Raw genomic sequence first — 20,951 nt, forward strand, 5'->3', positions numbered from 1 at the left:
TACAACCCTGACATTCATTTTCTTGTGGGCTCACTTTCAAGGACTCTTCATCTAATTTTCCTGATATTTATTGCCCATTTATATTATTATTTATTCTTTTAGTATTTGTGCAGTTTGTTGCTTCTGCACTCTGGTTGAATATCTCAGTTGGGTGGTCTTTCATTGATTCTGTTATGGTTACTATTCTATAGATTTATTGAGTGAAATTATCCCCTTTGGTTCAAGAGCCTGGGGGTTGAGGGGTAATAACTGTTCCTGAACTGGTGGTGTGGATCCTGAAGCTACTGTACACCTTCCTGATGGCAACGGCAAGAAAAAAGCATGTCCTGGATAGTGGGGGGTAGGGGGGTCCCCTGATGATGGATGCTGCTTTCCTGTGACAGTGTTTCATGTAGGTGTCCTCTGTGGTTCAGAGGGATTTACCCGTGATGGACTAAGCCATATGCACTACTTTTTGTAGGTTTTTCCATTCATAAGAATTGGTGTTTCCAAATCAGGTGTGATGTAGCCAGTCAATACACTCTCCACCTCACATCTATAGAGGCATGTCAGAGTTTTGGGTGTAATGTCATGTAGATGAGGATATTTGCAAGCTTTAGGTGCCTTTATCCTTGTAGTTGGTACATGTGATCGTGCACATGATTAGAAAATGCTACAGACTGTTGCAAACTCAGCCGGCTCTATCCTGGGCATGAGCCTGTCCAGCATCACCGACATCTCCAAAAGGTGATGCCTCAAAAAGGCCGCATCCATCATTAAGGGCCCCATCACCCAGGACATGCCCCCTTCTCAATACTACCATCAAGGATAAGGTACAAGAGCCTGAAGATAAACACTCGATGTTTCAGGAACAGTTTCTTCAAGGAAAATCAGCTTATGAACACTACTTCACTAATTTGCTCTTTTTGCACTAATTATTTAATTTTCATTTTTTATCTATCTTTTGGCTTTATTATTATGAATTGCAGTGTACTGCTGCCACAAAAGAACAAATGTCAGGATGTGTGCCAGTGGTATTAAACCTAGTTCTGAGTAAAGAGAGATGTAGACTGTGCTAATGTGGTAACAGGGAACTGCACACAACGCCTACGAGTAGAGACATGGAAAGCTGCAGCGACATCGGATGAGAGGCAAGTTGATAGAGGTGTACATGACTGAGAGGCACGGACAGAGTGGACAGCCGGTGTCTTTTTTCCCAGGGTCTCAATGACTAATATGAGAGGCCATCATTTTAAGGTGTTTGTTGGAAAGTATAGGCGAGAATATCAGAGGTAGGTTTTTTTGCACAGAGAGTACTGGGAGTGCAGAATCTCCAGGGGTGGTGGCTAGGCAGATTCATTAGGGACAGGTTTAAGAGAGTCGGTGGTGTAATGGGACTCGACTTTGAAGCGGATAGTCCTGCGTTCGAATCTAGCTGGGTCCCAGCAGCAGTATCTGCACAGAAGAAAGGCCTGATAATCTACTTCCGTATCTTGCCATGAAAACCCTGACCTCATAGGGTCACCATGAGTCAACGGCAACTCAATGGCACTCAACAGCAACTAGTAGATAGTCTTATATAGGCACATGGATAAAAGAAGTAGGAAAGGTTATGGGCTCTGCAGCAGGGAAAGGTTAGATTGATCATGGAGTACATTTATATTGATTGAATTTATTTAAATCTTATACCCATCCCACAACATGAGGGAGTAAAAATCTTTGCATTATGGCTCTATCACATTAGATTGATGCCTTTCCTATACCAGTGGTGATACAACCAGTCAGGATGCTCTCAATGGTGCCCCTTTAGGAGGTCTTGGTGATTTGGGGGCTCATGCTGAACTTCTTCAGTCACCTGAGGTGGAAGAGATGTTGTGCTTTTTATTTGCCACAGACCCGACATGTACAGTCCAGGTGAGATCTTCAGTGTTGTGTATACCGAGGAACTTGAAACTACTCGCCCTCTCAACTACAGATCCATTGATGTTGATCAGGCTGAGCCTGTCTCTGTTCCTGTAATTCACAATCAGCTCTTTTGTTTTTTTGGACATTGAGGGAGAGGTTGTTATCTTGGCACCACTGTGTCAGGGTATTAACCTCTCCTCTGGCACAACATCGCAGGCAGAGGGCCCATGTTCTATGTTGTATATTCTAAATACTGTAATTGTACCTTCCTTAACCACTTCCTCTGGGAGCTCATTCCATATCTGGACCATGTGGACATGGCTGAATTGGGTGGAGGGGGGGGGGGGGTCTTAAATAGCAACTGATTAACTTGCTGGCTGATGCTGGTAGACTTGAACTCACAACACCAGATCATCAGCACAGTCAGTGGAGTCTAGGACCAGAGGGCATAGCCTCGGAATAGAAGTATGTCCCTTTAGAACAGAGATGTGGAGGGATTTCTTTAGGCAGAGGGTGGTGAATCTGTGGAATTCATTGCTACAGTTGACCTTGGAGGCCATGTCTTTGGGTATACTTAAAGTGGAGGTTGATAGGTTCTTGATTAGTAAGGTCATCAAAGGTTATGGGGGCAGCACGGTAACACAACACTGTACAGTACCAGTGACCCGGGTTCAATTCCCGCTGCTGCCCACATGGAGTTTATGCATTTATCTGTGACCGCATGGGTTTCCTCCCACAATCTAAAGATGTACCGGTTAGCAGGTTAATTGGTCATTGTAAAACTGCCTGGTGATTAAGCTAGGATTAAATCAGGAACTTGCTAGGCAGTGTGGGTCAAAGGGTTAGGGTTGAGAGGGGTAATAAATCAGCTGGGATGGAGTGGCAGAGCAGACTCAATGGGATGAGTAGCCTAATTCTGCTCCTACAGTCTGTTTTAAGCTCTAACAGCATCACACTTCAGTGACTTGTGTTACTTTTGTTATTCGCAGGCACAGTAATTTTTAGACCACTGCCAGCTCCTTCTAATTTAGTAGCCTGCAGAACCTTGTACCCAAGGGGGACTTCTTCAGCAAGCCGGTACAAATCATGGCTATTTCAGCTCTGGACTAGTGACTTAGAAATAACTCTGACATCACCCAGTCACTCAGCAAAATCACTGACCTGCATGCATGTTCCCTATGGTCAATGATGTTAAGCCCTGATAAAGTACAGTGGGGACATATAAAGGCACAAAATAGATGATTCAATTAGCATTTATCATTCTGAACTTCATGCCAATGGCCTAGGAACAGCATCCATTACTGAACTTCTAAGGACGTAATTTCAAAACCTTCATTTTATGTCTCGGACAATTGGACAATTCCAAAAATGAGAAAGTCAGCAGATGCTAGAAGTCCAAGGAACACACACAAGATGCTGGAGGAACTCAGCAGGTCTGGTAGCAAATATGGAAAAGAGTAAACAGTTGCCATTCTGAGTTGAGACCCTTCATCAGAAATGTTGACTGTTTACACTTTTCCATAAAGGCAACCTGGCCTGTTGAGTTCCTCCAGCATCTTGTGTGTTGCTTGGACAATCCCAAAACTAACTTTTGCCTCTAACCTCTCCAGGTTGACCATCAAGTGCCCATTCACACTGACTGCATTTTATTCCCTCCCCCAACAAAACTCCACAATTTACTTACTCACCAGGAGAAACTTACACTGGCCAATTAAGCTACCAAGTCACATACTCTTGGGATGTCACAAGGAACAGGAACATCCAGGGGAAACACAAGAGGTTCTGCAAATGCTGGGAATCTTGTACAAAATGCTGGAGGAACTCAGCAGGTCAGGCAGCATCTATGGAAAGAACTAAATGGCCAATATTTCAGGCTGTGAACCTTCTTCAGGAATGGAAAGGAAGGGGGAAGAAGCCAGATTAAGAGGTGGAGTGGAGCGGAGGAAAAGGAAGGGAAGAAGTACAAGTTGGCAGGTGATAGATGAGACCAGGTGAGGGAGAAGGTGAGTGGGTGGTGAGGGTAGATGAAGTTAGAAGCTGGAAGGTGATGGGTGGAAAAGGTGAAGGGCTGAAGAAGGAGGACTCTGATAAGAGTAGAGAGTGGACCATGGAAAAAGAGGGAGGCAGGTGAGGAGAAGAGGAGGGGCAAGAGTGGATCCAAAATGGTGGGGGGTTGGGGAGAAGAGGGGAGGGGGAGAAAATTATCATAAGTTGGAGAAATCGATATTCATGCTGTCAGGTTGGAGGCTAACCGCACGGAATATGAGGCTTTGCTCCTCCAAACTGAGAGTGGGAATGGAGGAGGCCATGGAGTGGGAATGGGGAGTGGAATTAAAATAATTGGCCACTGGGAAATCCTGCCTGTTGCAGACAGAGAGAAGATGCTTGACAAAGTGGTTCCGTATCTGTGTCTGGTCTGTGATGTAGAAGCAACTGCACTTGGGAGCACAGGATACAGACCCACACAAATCATAAAGGAGAACATACAGTTTCCACACCAATAGCACCAGAGGTCCGGACTGAACTGAGGTTGCTGGAACTGTAAGGTAGAGGCTCTAGAGCTGAGCCACTCTGGGCACAGCCTTGTCCTCCACTGGCGTCTGCTCTTCTTGAATCAGATTTGAGGGGAGTTTCAATGGCCTAACTCTGCTCCTATGTCTTGTGCAGTTGCTAGGTAACAAACACCAGAAATAATACAGGTTGTTCATTCCCCTCACCCCTACCTTCTCCGGTATCATCCTTATGACTAATCACACCTTTTCCTACCCCCACTCCCTCTCCACTTTCTGTAAGGATCACTCTCTACCCTGACTCCCTTGTCCACTCATCCCTCCCTCCCAGCACTTACCCCTGCCCCTTCTCCTCCTCCCTCACCACCAGTCATGGCCCCAAACAGTCCTTCCAGGTGAGGCAACACCTCACCTGTGAGTCCGTTGGTGTCATCTATTCTAAATGGTGATCCCAGTGTGGGCTCTTCTTCACTGGTATGACCCAACACAGATCTGGGGACCACTTTGACAAGCACCTTCATCCTGTCCACAGCAAACAGCAGAATCTCACAGTGGCCAGCAATTTCAATACAATTTGCCATTCCCATTCCGACATTTCAGTCCTTGATGTGCTGAACTGTGCCCACTTCTCTACTGCCAAGATGAGGCCAAATTCAAGGTAGGAGAGCAACACCTCATGTTTTGTCTGGGTAGCTGCCAAACTGATGGCATGAACATTGATTTCTCTAACTTTTGATAAATTCCCCCTCCCTTCATCTCTCTTTTTCCACTCCCCATTCTGGTTACCCTCTCAGCCCTTCTCTTCTCACCTGCCTGTCAAATCCCTCTAGGTTCCTCCCCCCCCCATGGTCCACTGTCCTCCCCTCTCTTCTTCCTTCTTCTTCAGCCCTTTATCTCTTCCACCTGTCACCTCCCTGATTCATCCTCCCTCCCCCCATGTTCCCTCTCACCTGGTCCTGCCTATCACCTGCCAGCTTGTTCTCCTTCCCCTCCACCCACCTTCTTAGTCTGGCTTCTTTTCCCATCTTGATAAAGGTATTCCTCTCCATGGATGCTGCCTGTCCTGCCGAGTTCCTCCAGCATTTTAGATATTTCTCCAGTGGTATAGTATGAGAGAATTATTTGCCCCACCATCACACAGTCCAAGGAATTGACTGAGAACTGGGGGAACATTTGCATGAACACTGAATAATAATGAGGCCACTCTCCAGCTGGAGGAGCAACATCTTGTATTCCATCTGGGTACCTCCAGTCTGATGGCCTGAATATCAATTTCTTCTTTTGGTGACCAAACTTTCTCCCTACCCTTTGTTCCCCACACTGACCTTTTACTACTTCTCACCTATGATTTCCCCTGAGTCTCTTCCACCTTCCTTTTTTTTCCTCCTCCCCTTGTTCTTTCCCACCCATCTAGCTTCACCTATTGCCTTCCAGTTAGCTTCTTTCCCTTCCCCACCTTTTTATTCAGGCATCTTCCCCTTTCCAGTCCTGAAGAAGCATCTCGGCCTAAAACATCGCCTTTTTACTCTTATTTTTTCCCATTGATGCTGCCTGACCTACTCAGTTCATCCAGCATTGCACTAAATTATAAAACCATAGAAATACAAACATATAAAGCTCCCTATCCAGATGTGTGCTGCTCTGTCCTAGACCACAAGAAACTGCAGAGTTGTGCACAAAGTTCAGCACATTAGGGAAGATAGCTTTCCCTCCTTGGACTCTGTCTTACGCTTCTTGCTGCCAGTACATCAACCATCACAATCAAAGACCCTACCAAATCTGCACATTCTCTCTTCACCCCCCTCCCATCGGGCAGAAGTTACAAATGCATGAAAGCACCTTCCACCGGGCTCAAGGACAGCTTCTATCCTAATGTTCAAAATTCAAAGTAAATTTATTATCAAAGTACATGTATATCACAATATACTACCTGGAGATTCATTTTCTTGCAAGCATTCACAGTAGAACAGGGAAATACAATAGAATCAATGAAAGCTATGCACAAAAACAGGCAATCAATGTGCAAAAGGCGAACGGTGCAAATACTTACTTACTTACTTTATTGTCACCAAACAATTGATACTAGAGTGTACAATCGTCACAGCGATATTTGATTCTGCGCTTCATGCTCCCTGAAGTACAAATCCAAGTAAATATAATAAAAATTTAAATTATAAATCATAATTAGAAAATAGAAAAGGGAAAGTAAGTTAGTGCAAGTTAGGTCTGGATATTTGGAAGGTACGGCCCAGATCCGGGTCAAGATCCATTCAGCAGTCTTATCACAGTTGGAAAGAAGCTGTTCCCACATCTGGCCGTATGAATCTTCAAGCTCCTGAAGCTTCTCCCAGAGGGAAGAGGGACAAAAAGTGTGTTGGCTGGGTGGGTTGTGTCCTTGATTATCCTGGCAGCACTGCTCCAACAGCATGCCGTGTAAAGTGAGTTCAAGGATGGAAAATTGGTTTGTGTGATGTGCTGGGCTATGTTCACTATCTTCTGCAGCTTCTTCCAGTCTTGGACAGGATAACTTCCATACCAGATTGTGATGCACCCTAGAAGAATGCTTTCTACAGTGCATCTATAAAAATTAGTAAGGGTTTTATGGGACAGGCCAAATTTCTCCAGCTTTCTCAGGAAGTAAAGGTGCTGGTGGGCCTTCTTGGCAGTGGACTCTGCTTGGTTAGACCAAGTCATGTCATTTGTGATATTCACCCGGAGGAACTTAAAGCTTTTGACCCTTTCCACCTGCGCACCACCGATGTAGATGGGGTTGTGTGGTCCGCTACTCCTTGTGAAGTCAACAACCAATTCCTTTGTCTTGCTGATGTTGAGGGATAGATTATTGTCTTCGCACCATACCACCAGGTTCTTAATTTCCTTTCTGTACTCTGACTCATCATTACCCAAGATAAGGCCTACAATTGTGGTATCATCAGCAAACTTGTATATTGAGTTCGATGGAAACTCGGCAACACAATCATGGGTGTACAGTGAGTACTGCAGGGGGCTGAGTACACAGCCTTGTGGGGCACCGGTGCTCAGAGTGATTGTAGAGGAGAGCTTGTCGCCTGTTTTTACAGCCTGGGTCCTGTCTGTGAGGAAGTTAAAGATCCAGCTGCAGATCTGAGTGCTAAGACCCAGGTTCTGGAGCTTAGGAATCAGTTTATTTGGAATGATGGTATTAAAGACAGAACTGTAGTCAATGAAAAGGAGCCTTACATATGAGTCTATTCTCCAGGTGTTCTAAGGAGGAATGTAGTGCCAGAGAGATGGCATCTGCCATTGACCCTGTTGCTCTGGTAGGCAAATTGCAAAGCGTCAAGGTTGACCGGTAGGCTATGGTTGATGTGTGCCATAACCAATCGCTCGAAGCACTTCATAGCAATTGATATCAGAGCCACAGGTCAAATACAAATACAAAAATATAATGCTAATAAATAAATAATACTGAGACCATGAGGTGAAGGGTCCTTGAAAGTGAGTCTGAAAGTTGTGAAATCAGTTCAGAGTTGGGGTGGGCGAAGTTGTTCACATTGATTTAGGAGCCTGGATGGTTGTAGGATAATAACTGTTGAAGAACCTTGTGGTGTAGGACCTAAGGCTCCTGTACCTCCTGCCCAATTGCAGCAGATTATTGAATGGTCCCCTATTATAAGATAGGATAAAATGGAATCTTGACCTCACAATCTACCTTGTACCTTATCGTCTGCTTCCACTGCACTTCCTTGTCACACTGTGACATTTTTGTTCTTCATTCTGTTATTGTTTTTTCTTGTACTACCTCAATGTACTGATGTGATGAGAAGATCAGTATGGATGGCATGCAAAACTAATTTATCATTTCACTAAGTTTTGCAGAGAACCTCTGTACATGTGACAATAAATAAACCGATCTGCCAATTTACGATAAACACAAGAGATTCTGTAGATGTTGAAAAACCAGAGCAATTTACCCATCTCTTTCGAGCTATAGTGGTAAAAGATTTCAACCCAACATTCAAGAACCAGAAGGCAAAATGACAGCCTTCACTTAGTGGCCAAGTTATGAGATACTGCCTATACCTAGTGAAATGACCACTGAGTCTACGTTTGTGATCACCTGCTGCTGTAGCCCATCCACTTAAGGTTTGAAGTGCTGTGCATTCAGCACACCACTGTTGTAACACGTGGCTATTTGAGTTGCTGTCACTTTCCTGTCAGCTAGAATCAGTCTGACCATTGTTCTCTGACCTCTTTCATTAACAAGGTGCTTTCGCCCACAGAGCTGCTGCTCAGTGGATCTTTTTCACACCTAAATCTGTAAACTCTAAAGACCTGTGTGTGAAAATCCCAGGAGATCAGCAGTTTCTGAGATGCACAAACCAACAATCATTCCATGATCAGTCACTTGGATCACATTTCTTCCCCATTCTAATTTTTGGCCTGAATAACAACTGAAGCTCTTGACCATGTCTGCATGCTTTTATGTATTGAGTTGCAGCCACATGATTGGCTGATTAGATAATGGCATTAACAAGGAGGTGTACATGATTAAGTGGCCATTGAGTATATTAATACTTGGCAACTTCTGGAATGATAAGACAAGACTATTTTTCCCTTTACATAGGATGGTGACATAGGACAAGAGACAGTGATTCAGCCCCTTGCATTCTGATGAAGGGTTGCAGACCAGAAACATTTACTGTTTCTTTTTCATGGATGCCAAGTCTTTCCAGTGTCTGGTGTTAGCCCCTTAAAGCTGCTCCATCAGTCAATATGATTGTCCATGATCCAGATCTGGCCACTTTCTATTTCTCACTTAACTTCTGTGTAGATTCTGAGTTCCCGATATCCTGTGAGCAATGCCGTCTGGATTTTAGCCATCTAGCGCTTTGTTCCTGGTGGAGTCACCCATGACGAGGTCAAGAGAGAGGTTCCAGACAAAGAGCAATCCAACCAAGACCTCAGCGGTGGAGCTGGCAGGAGATGACGTCTCATTACAATGAGAAAGTGGAGGAAGGCTGCAGCCATGAAGGCTCCCCAGTCTTGCATTCAAAGCCACTGGATCCTGACCGTACAAGCACCATGTGGTGGCTGCCCATGCATCAGACTCCTCATGTTAAACAAAGTCACGCACAGACATTCTCCATTCAGGGAATTCATCCTAACAACGTGGAGACAACTGTTCAGGAGAACATCATACTCAACTCAAACCATCACACTATTGCTACTCAACAACTACACTACCTGAGGTAAAAAGTTCCAAATGTTCCCTACACCACATGAGAAGGAACTGCATACCACCAGGTTCAGGAACAGTTATTACCCTAAACCATCAGGCTCCTGAACCAGTGTGGATAACTTCACTCACCTCAACACTAAATTGTTCTCACAACCTATGGATTCACTTTCAAGGACTCTATAGCTCATGTTCTCAATATTATTTATTAGTTATTTGTTTTTATTATAATTATTTTGTATTTGCAGTTTGTCTTTTGCACGTTGGTTGTCTGCCTTTGTGTGTAGATTTTCATATTCTACATTGTACCACTGTGAAGAAAATAAAATTCAGGGTAGTATATACATAATTTAACAATTTAACTTTGAATTTTTCATTTCCATCTTACACACGTGGCCCCTCATTCTGACAACACCCCCCCCCCCCAGGTTTCTAGTTTCTTGCTTGGAGGTTTTTCAGCTCTGCCCTGTCAGTCCTTCTCAATAAAGTCACCTCCAAAGTGTTATACATTCAGTCTTTCCTTTGTACGTTAACCCCTTCATGCCTAGATTCAACCTTCTCCAAACTGCCTCCAGTGCAATTACATACAGATGTGCTCTCAGCTACTTCCTGTTTATTGGGTGGCACGGTAGTGCAGTGGTTAACGTTACACATTTACAGCACCAGCAACTGGGTTTCAATCCCCATCACTGTCTGAAAGAGTTTGACCATACTCCCTCTGACTGCATAGGTTTCCTCCCACAATCCAAAGATGTACAAGTTAGTCGGTTAATTAGTCACATGGATGCAATTGGGCAGCATGGGCTCATTTGGCCAGAAGGGTCTGTTACTGTGCTGTATTTCTAATGTTAAAATTAAATTCAATTTAAATGAAATTAAAATACCAACAAGCAATCAATTATGCAAAAGGAGACAAATAAGTAAATAAATAATATTGGGAATGTGAGTTTCAGTGTCCTTGAAAGTGGGTCCATGGGTTGTGGAATCAGTTCAGTGTTGGGATGGGTGAGTGAAGTTAACCATTCTGGTGCAGGAGCCTGGTGGTTAAAGAGTAATAACTGCTGGCGGTGGTGTGGGAGTGAGGAGTCTAGGACCAGTGGGCACAGCGTCAGAACACAATGACGTCACTTCAGAACCAAACTGAAGAGGAATTACTTTAGCCAGATGATGGTGAATCTGGGGAATTCAATGCCACAGACAGCTGTAGAGGCCAAGTCATTGGGTGTATTTAAAGTGAAGGTTGATAGGTGCTTGATTAGTCAGGGTGTCAAAGGTTAAGGGCAGAAAACAGGAGACTGGGGTTGAGAGGGAAAATGAATCAGCCATAATGGAAGGAAAATAATGAAATGCAATTCTGAGAAAGTATACATAAATAAATACTGACAAATACTAATATGGAAAAGAAAACAAATCATGCACATAAAATATGATTAAATAATACTAAGAACACGAGTTGCAGAGTCCTTAACACCAAGACTGTAGGTTGAAGTGAGTGGAGTTATCCACGCTGGTCAGGAGCCTGATGGTTATAGAGCAATAACTGTTCTGAACCTGGTGATGTGGGACCTAAGGCTCCTGTACCTCCCTCCTGATGGTAGCAGCAAGAAGAGGGAATCACCTGGGTGGTGAGGGTCTTTGATGATGGATGCTGCATGTAATACTCACTCAGTGGTGGGCAGGGCTTTGCTGTGATGCGCTGGCTGCAGCCATCGCTTGGACCCTCCGGCAGATTGTTGGTTGCAATATAGAATTTCCCCATTTATCTCCACTAAGCCTGATGCTGGCAAATCACCCCCTTTTGTGGTTTATGCCCCTTTTTGTAAATTCCCCTTGAATCAGCTTTTAGGCAGTGAAAACCAAAAAAAAGTAAATTGCAATCAGAAACACAAAGGAAATGAAAGTTCCCTGTCATTGAACCGGGACCTCTCTGTACCCTGAGCCAAGTATAGATTTGGGACCACACAGTCATTCACCAACTTTTCACTCCAACAAAGCTAAGATTTTAACCACAATCAAATTGCTGCATGAACTCAGCGGGTCGAGCAGCATCGGAGGGGGTTGAGGGACAGTGTAAACTGTCAAAACCTCAAATTGCGGCTCAGGATGTCTCGGGACAGCGTGTTGCTCCAGATTCCAGCATCTGCAGTTTCTCGAGTCCCTGAAGGTTTGCTTCAATCGGTTATACCATTTTTAAGACCATAAGATATAGGAGCAAAGTAGGCCATTCGGCCCGTTGAGTCTGCTCCGCCATTCTATCATAGCTGATTTATTATCCCTCTCAACCCCATTCCCCTGTCTTCTCTCCGTAACCTTTAAATCCTGGTTGCGTTACGGCTTGTAATGGCAACTGTTCTGCCCCAAGACCGCAAGAAACAGCAGGGAGATGTGACACAGCCCAGTCCATCACGCAAACCGACCGGCACTCCATCTACGCTTCCCGCTCCTTCGTCAAAGTAGCCAAGATCATCGAGGACCCCCTCCCCGGTCACTCTCTCCTCTCCCCTCTCCCAGAACATACAAACGCCTGAGACCACGAGCCGCCAGTCTCAAAGGCAGTTTCTAACCCGGCTGTTATCAGATTATGGAACGTACCTCTCACACTCTGAACGATGAACTCTTGATTTCTCGGTCTACCTCGATTCGGCCCTTGGCATTTTATTTGTCTGCCTGCACTGTATTTACTGAAACACTGTATTCTGCAATCTCTTTTCCATTGTACTACCTCCAAGTAATAATATATGGAATAATCTGTCTAGACTGTACGTAAACTTTTCAACGAGTCACTTACTATGTGTCAATAATAAACCGATACTAGGATCCAACACCCAGTTCCCAAATTTTCCAACAGCTCTATCGCTTTCTGCTGCCGATAGAGCCAGCCACACTACAGTCCGGGGCTTACAGACTGCTGACGGACGAGTCCAGTTTAAAAAGGGTATTACCTCTCCCGTTTGACGTGAAGCAGCAGTACTGACCGCCAGCAGCTCGGAGACCAGGCAGCGAGTTGGAGAAAGCGGTTCTGGGAGTGTTCCTCCTCGTTCGCGTCGACCGCCGGGGATCACCCAGTCCACACTTCCCCGCCCCCTCCTCTCCGCGGGCGCCTGCTCTCGGACCGAGCCTCCGTGGGGACCGCAGCGAGCGGCCCACCGCAGCTAACATCTGCCGAGTGCCCGCGGAGTCACTGCCGGCACTCGTCTATATTTGGAGACGGGGATCAGGTTTCAGTGGAATGCCCTGTATCAGGAGTTCTTACAACAGGCTCCCTCCGCTCAGGAGCCTGGAAACTGGGAATTCGCCGGATCTCTGAAACTTCAGGACAAAAAGGCTTTTCTGCATTGGACAATAAATCGGTCAGGAATACTACAGATCTAATCCGTCCGTGGTAATCAACAACCTGGCAGCAGGAATTTAACATTGAGTTAATTAAGATTACCGTATTACTTAAGCTGGGAAGGGTTCACGAATATGTTACTGGGACCAGGGGACTTGAGTTATAAGAGTCTGGATAAGTTAGGAGTAACAGACACAAAATACTGGAGGATCTCAGCAGATCTGTGGAAGGGAATAAACAGTGGCTGTTTCAAGCCGACTGTTCATCCCTCCTCCCCGGTCTTATCTATCACCCACCAGCTCCTACTCCTTTTCCTCTGCAATGCAACACACACACACACACACACACACACACACACACACACACACACACACACACACACACACACACACACACACACACACACACACACACACACTCACACACACACACACACACACACACACACTCACACAGCCAGACAGCATCTCATCACTGGGACATTTTTTTTCCCTTGGAGTGTAACAAGGCTGAAGGGTACATAGAGTAAAGGTTTAAAAAAAATAACTTTATTTGTCACATGTACATCAAAACATACAATGAACTGTGTGGTGTGCATCAAATCAAATCAGTAAGGGTTGTGCTAGGGACAGCCTGCAAGTGTCCCCACACTTCTGGCACCAACGTAGGATGCTCACTGCTTACTAACGCTAACCAGTACGTCTTCGGAATGTGGGAGGAAACTGGAACACCTGGAGGAAACACATGGTCACAGGGAGAATGTACAAACTCCTTACAGACAGCAGCAGGTATTGAATCCTATCGCTGGTGCTAAGAAACATTGTGCTAACCACAACGCTATCCCAAGAGGCTTATAAAATCATGAGGGGCATAGATAAAGTGAATGGTCACAGTCTTTTACAGAGGGTAGGGAGTCTAAAATTAATGTACCTGGGTTTAAAGTGAGAGGGGAAATGTTGAAAAGGTTGTGTAAGTGAAAACTATTTCACACACAGTGTGTTTGGAATATGGAACACATTGCCAGAGGAAGCTGTAACGGTACAGACCTCTACAATGTCTAAAAGAGTCTAGACAGATGCATGGATAGGAAAGGTTTATAGAGAAATGGGCCAAGTGCAAGCAAATGGAACTAGAAATGGTGGATGAGTTGGACCAAGGTCCTGAAGAAGGTCTCGACCTGAAACATCGCCTGTTTATTCCCCTCCATAGATGCTGCTTGGCCTACTGAGGTCCTCCTGCACTTGTGTGTGTGGCTCTGGATTTCCAGCATCTGCAGACTTTCTCCTGTTTGCAAAAGGCCTGTTCCCTTATTGTATAACTCTGAAATGACCTGATGAAAAATCTCAGCCTGAAATGTTCACTGTTCATTCCTCTTCCTAGATGCTGTCTGACTTGCTGAGTTCCTCCAGCATTTAGTGTGTATTGCTCTGGATGTCCAGTACCTGCAGAATCTCTTGTGTTCATGATTCTAACATGATATAGACTTAAAATATTACCAGCAGATATAACAACAATTGAAGAGCTGGATTCCCAGGAAGACTCAACAGCTTCAGCTCTGTCCTGTGGGAAGTTGGCCTGAGGATTAAAAAATTTGAAAGATTAACTTTATTTGTCACATGTAATCAAAACATACAGTAAAATGTGTTGTTTACGTCAATGACCGACACAATTTGTGGATTGTGCTGGGCAGCCCGCAAGTGCCACCATGCTTCCAAGGCAAACATGGCATGCCCGCAACTTACTAACCCAGACCAGTACGTGTTTGGAACGTGGGAAGATACCTGAGCACCCAGAGGAAACCCACGCAGTCACAGGGAAAACGTACAAACTCAGATAGCAGTAGGAACTGAACCCAGATCACTGGTATTGTAAAGCATTAATGCTAACCAATATGTCACCATGTTGTAATAACTGTTGCAATATTTGTTTTTAGGATGCCTGACCTATAGGTGCAGTAACTCCAGGCATTTTCCCCACAGTCAACTCATTTAGTTCAAAAAGTAATAAACACTGATTTCACCCACATCCTGAAGTGTAAAGAATTGACAATGGTATTTTTATATGAAGTAAATCAATGGACAACTGCATATGAGGGGTGTTTATACAACTTCGAGTCAGTGAGTCAAAATTATTATGGCACCAAAACAGGCTCTTCAGCCCAACTCATCTTGATGGTATGAATGTTGATTTCTCCTTCTGGTAAAATAATTGGTAAAATAATAGATGCTGCCTGGCCTGCTGTGTTCCACCAGCATTTTGTGTGTTGTTTGAATTTCCAGCATCTGCAGATTTCATCGTGTTTGCTCCCCCCTTCCTTTCCTCTTTTCCCCACTATGACCTTCCACCATTTCTCAACTTGCCAATTACTTCCCCCTGGTTTCCTTCCTCCTTCCCTTTCTCCCATGGTCCACTCTTTTCTCCTATCAGATTCCTTCTTCTCCAGCCCTTGACCTTTCCCATCCACCTGGCTTCACCTATCACCTTCCAGCTAGCCTCCTTTTCATTCCCCCACCTTTTTATTCTGTCACCTTCCCCCTTCCTTTCCGGTACTGAAGAAATATCTTGGCCTGAAAGTTGACTGTGTCTTTGTTTCCATAGATTCTGCCTGGCCTGCTGAGTTCCTCCAGCATTTTGTGAGTCACTTCTTCTTGTAGCTTGTTCCATGTATGCATCACTCTCTGTGTTAAGAAGTTACTCCTCAGATCCTTAAACCTAGGATTAAGCTCCCTTCTCTCTTTAAACCTATGCCCTCTAGTTTTTGATTCTCCAAATATGGGGAAAAAGGGCTGTGTGCTTCCTCTCAATCTATGTCTTTAATGATGTTGTACACTTGTGTATAATCACCCTTCAATCTCCTATGCCTCAAGGAATGAAGTCCTAGCCTGTTCCTTATAACTCAGTCCCTTGAGTTCTGGTCTGAACCTTGTAAAACTTGGGAATGATTTAGTGTGAGGATAATGAATAGTTAGTTGTGTTTTAGTCTTTAAAAATCTGATTGTGTTTCTTTTTGAATGCAAAATTGTCAAAAAAAGTTAAAAGCTTTCAAAACTGATTTTCAAAATCAGAATGTTAATATATTCCTGGAAGTGGATGTCACTAGTAAAGCCAGTATTAATGGTCCACTTCTAATCTCTCTCTGAAATGAATGGCCATATGGACTATTTCAGATAGCTGCCAAGAGTCAATCAGGTTGGGAGATCTGCACTCACAGAGAGGCCAGATGAGTTAAGGGTGGCTAAATCTCCTCCCTGGAAGAAAACAGAAAAAGCAGATGAGTTTATACCAACAATCCAATAATTCTGTGGTCACCATTACCGATACAAGCAGGTTTAGTTCCTTAAATTTGAGTTCTCCATGGTTGCCATGTTGGCCAAGGCCTTGAAATATAGGCCCAACATCATAACCACTGTGGTACCATAAAAGCCAGCTCAATCCCAGAGAATTTTTGGCTGAGAGGTGCAGAAACTTACTGGAGAGGAAACGATGGACAAATGAAAAGTTAGTTTGCCATGTGTGACAACAGTAGGGGAGTGTGCTGCATGGAGGATAGCAAAGGCGACAGAGATGTCAGGATTGCATTTGGAATGAACTTTTGGGAGCCCTTTTATTACCGTTCTACCTCCAGACTACTGTGAGGTCAAAAACATCAAAGCCCAAGTTTGCTCTCTGCCTAAGCTTAGCAACTTAAAAATAACACCAGCTATAGTGTGGAGATCAAATGCCAATGTATAAAATTAACTCATTGCTCTCTGGATGTCCAGGACTGTTCGAACCACCTGTGTGCAACCTTCATAGAGGCTGTTCCTGATCAGGGTCAATGAGGAGAAGGAGGGGTAGGGGGCAAACCCAACGGAAACAGATCCCACTTTTAAGGCAAATTGCAATTGGTATCAGCTGTTGGGGTGGTGAGGGTGGGGGAGGGAGAAGGAATTATAAAAAGTTTGGTGGGCCAAAAGAGCAGTGAGGTTACTTATCAAGAGCTCTTGGGATGAAATCACATGTAGTCTATTTTAGGAGCATTGTGCCATCGGTCAAAGAAGCTGTCAGATTCTGTGGCTCTTTAATGATTGGACAACTAAGCATCAGGAAAGTGGGCCATGACCAACTGTACTCGTATCAGGAGCAAGTTCAAACATTAAAGGGGTAGTCATGAGCTGAACTCAGAGGAGAGAATAACAGCTCTAAAGCTGATCAACTATTTTTTCCTTCTGAGAGGAAGAGGGTGTATTTAGTTCTCTTTTCTTACTCTGTTGTTCTTTTCTGCACATTCCGGGCAGCAACCTTGCCATTTCTTTGTCATTTTTGTCTGTATTTTTACAAGACCAAGTTGCTAGCTCGACCCAGCACAGATAGAAAGCGTGCAAGGAGCTCGGCGGATTCAAACTCTGGAGCACTCGCCTCGAAGTCCAGTGTGGATGCCATAACACCACAGGCTGACTTTCTGTGCTTACCTTGCTACTCAGTAAAATAATAAGATTATATTAGTTTGCCTGTCACATGTACATCAAAACATTGAAACATACAGAGAAATACATCATTTTGCATCAAAACAAATCAGTGAGGATGTGCTGGGGGCAGCCCACAAGTGCGAACAAGCTTCTGGCACAAGCATAGCATGCCCACAACTCACTGACCCTATCCCTGACTTGTGCACTGTGGAGGAAACCAGAGCACCTCATCCAGTTACAAGGAGAACGTTCCAACTTCTTGCAGACAGTGGTGGGAATTGTAGTTATGCACACAAACTGCTGCAGGAACTCAAGAGACTAGGCAGCATGATGCAGTTCCGATGAAGGATCTCTGCTCGAAACATCAACTGTTTATTCATTTCCATAGACAGTGCTAAGGTCCATGATCAAACCTAGAAAAAAATACATATGTGTGTCGATTCATAATTGTAATTTATAAGGATTGATTTTTTTAAATTCCTGAGGAAGGGTCTCTGCCCAAAACATCAACTGTTTATTCATTTCCATAGATGCTGCCAGACCTGCTGTGTTCCTCCAGCATTTTACTCTGGATATCCAGCATCTGCAGAATCTCTTGCATTTGGGAATTGTGGTTGGTCTTTCACTTCAGCATCTCTTTTCTGTAGTACTAAAAATTTATCCTGAAAGTAGTTGATGATTTAACTTCTCTAGCCCTCTTAGGCACTGAATTCCGAAGCTTCACTTCCCACCGGGTGAAAAAAATTTCTTCTCACTGCCCTGACTGGCCAATCCCTCAGCTTAAGTGGACTAGTGGTTCTAAATACCTCAGTTCAGAGAAACATCCGTCCCACCTCTACCCTGTCGAGCTCCATGTGAATCTTGCATATTTTAATGCATCCTCTGTCACGTGGAGACTATATGTTCATTCCACTTAAGAGTTCGTTAAAGAATCAGAATCCAAATCAGATTCAATATCACTGATATATGTCATGAAATGTGTTACTTTGCAGTAGAAGTTCATTGCAATACATAATAAAAGCTATAAATTACAATAAGATGTATATATATACATAATTAAATAAATAGTGCAAAAGGCGAGGGGAAAAAAACTTAGGAAGTGTTCATGAATTTAATATCCATTCAGAATTTCGATGGTGGAGGGAGAGAAGCTGTTTCTGAGACATTGAGTGTGTGCCTTCGGGCTCCTGCATCGCCTCTGTGGTGGTAGCAATGAGAAGAAGGCAAGTCTTGGGTACTGGGGGTCCTTAATGATGAATGCCACTTTTAGAGGCATCTCCTTTTGAAGATGTCCTGGAGACTGGGGAGGCTGGTGCCCATATTAAAGCTAGCAGAGTTCACAGCATTCTACTGCTTTTTCCGATCCTGTAGAGTGGCCCCTCCATTCCAGGCGGTGATGCACCTAAACTAGAAATCAACCTGAAGGACTTTCCCTCACTCCTTCTATCATGTCTTTTCTTAGCACATTAATTTTGCTGCACTTTCTAAATATTGAGAGAGCCCGAAGACCCACCCCCAACGTTCTAGAAACAACTTCTTCCCCACTATCAGATTTCCAAATGATCCATGAACACTACCTCACTATTTTACTCTCATTTTGCACTATTTTTGTATATTCTTATTGTCATTTATAGTACTTTTATTGTAAAAATAAATTCATGACATACACTCAGAGCCCACTTTATTAGATAATTCCCGAACTGGGTGGAGAGGCCACTGACTGTACGTTCATGCCCTTCTGCTGCTGTAGCCCACCTGCTTAAAAGTTTGACATGTTGTGCATTCAGAGATGCTCTTCTGTACACCACTGTAGTAGCATGTGGATACTTGAGTTACTGTCTGCTTGAACCAGTCTGGCCATTCTCCTTTGACCTCTCTCATTAACAAGGTGTTTTCACTCACAGAACAGACACTCACTAGATGTTTTATTGTTTTTCACACCATTCTCTGTAAACTCTAGAGACTGTTGAGTGTGAAATCCCAGGAGATGAGCTATTTCAGAGATACTCAAACCACCCTGTCTGGCATGAACAATCATTCTATGATCAAACATGCCTAGATAACAATTTTTACCCAATCTAATGTTTGGTCTGAACAAAAACTGAACCTTTTGACCATGTCTGCATGCTTTTATGCATTGAGTTGCTGCCACATGATTGGCTGATTAGATATTTGCAATAATGAGCAAGGCTACAAATGTACATAATAAACAGGCCATTTAGTGTATGTCAGTGACAATAAATTTGATTCTGATTCTTTTACTAGTAATTGCTTCCATTGCAATAAATGTTTTTAATTTCTGTATTGAAATCCTCTTGCAGTAATAGGACAACTTAACATTTGCCTTCTTTATTGTTTAATATACCGTACCAGCATTGTTTGATATCTGATTTGTAGTGAAGACTAACACACAAAAATGCTGGAGGCACTCTACAGACCAGGCAGCATCTATGGAAAAGAGTAAGCTGTCAACATTTCGGGCCGAAGTCCTGCTGAATGTCTCGTCCTGAAACATTGACTGTACTCTTTCCCATAGATGCTCGCTGGCCTATTGAGTTCTTACAGCATTTTGTGTGTGTTGGTTGGATTTCCAGCTTCTGCAGATTTTCTCTTGCTTGTGATTTGGATTACTACATTGCAAAGTCTCTTCTATGGATGCTTACCCTGAAGAAGTTTAAATCTTCCCTTCAACTGGAGTATAGTGAAACCCTCTCTCACTGTTCCCACTCTGTGGTCTCTGCAGCCTTCCTGAGTTCTGCTGACAGGTCTCTGCCTGAAATGTTGAATGTACTATTTTCCATAGTTGCTGCCTGACCTGCTGAGTTCCTTCAGCATTTTGTGTGTGTTGCTCTGGATTTCCAGCATCTGCAGGTGTTCTCCTGTTTGTGTAATGAAGAATATATTGACTGGTTGCATCACAGCCTATTACGGTAGCACAAATGCTCGGAGAATCCTGCAAAAAGTAGTAAATACAGCCCAGTCCATCACAGGTAAAGCCCTTCCCACCATTGAGCTCATCTACATGAAATAAGACCATAAGATATAAGAGCAGAAAGAGGCCATTCGGCCCATCGAGTCTGCTCCGCCATTCAATCATGGGCTGATTCAATTCTTCCAGTCATTCCCACTCCCTGCCTTCTCTCCATACCTTTTTATGCCCTGGCTAATCAAAAACCTATTTATCTCTGCCTTAAATACACCCAATGATTTGGACTCCACAACTGCTCATGGCAGTTCAGTATTCACCAATGAGAGGGAACTTGATGGCAGTGAGGACAATATGAGTGAGGTTGAAGTTATGGAGCATGTTAATATTAAGGGAGAGGAGGTGTTGGAGTTGTTAAAATACATTAGGATGGATAAGTTCCTGGGGCCTGATGGAATATTCCCCAGGCTGCTCCATGAGGTGAAGGAAGAGATTGCTGAGCCTCTGGCTAGGATCTTTATGTCCTCGTTGTCCACAGGAATGGTACCGGAGGACTGGAGGGAGGCGAATGTTGTCCCCTTGTTCAAAAAAGGTAGTAGGGATAGTCCGGGTAATTATAGACCAGTGAGCCTTA

The sequence above is a fragment of the Hypanus sabinus genome, chromosome 7 (genome assembly GCF_030144855.1).
Source record: "Hypanus sabinus isolate sHypSab1 chromosome 7, sHypSab1.hap1, whole genome shotgun sequence".
Taxonomy (NCBI): domain Eukaryota; kingdom Metazoa; phylum Chordata; class Chondrichthyes; order Myliobatiformes; family Dasyatidae; genus Hypanus; species Hypanus sabinus.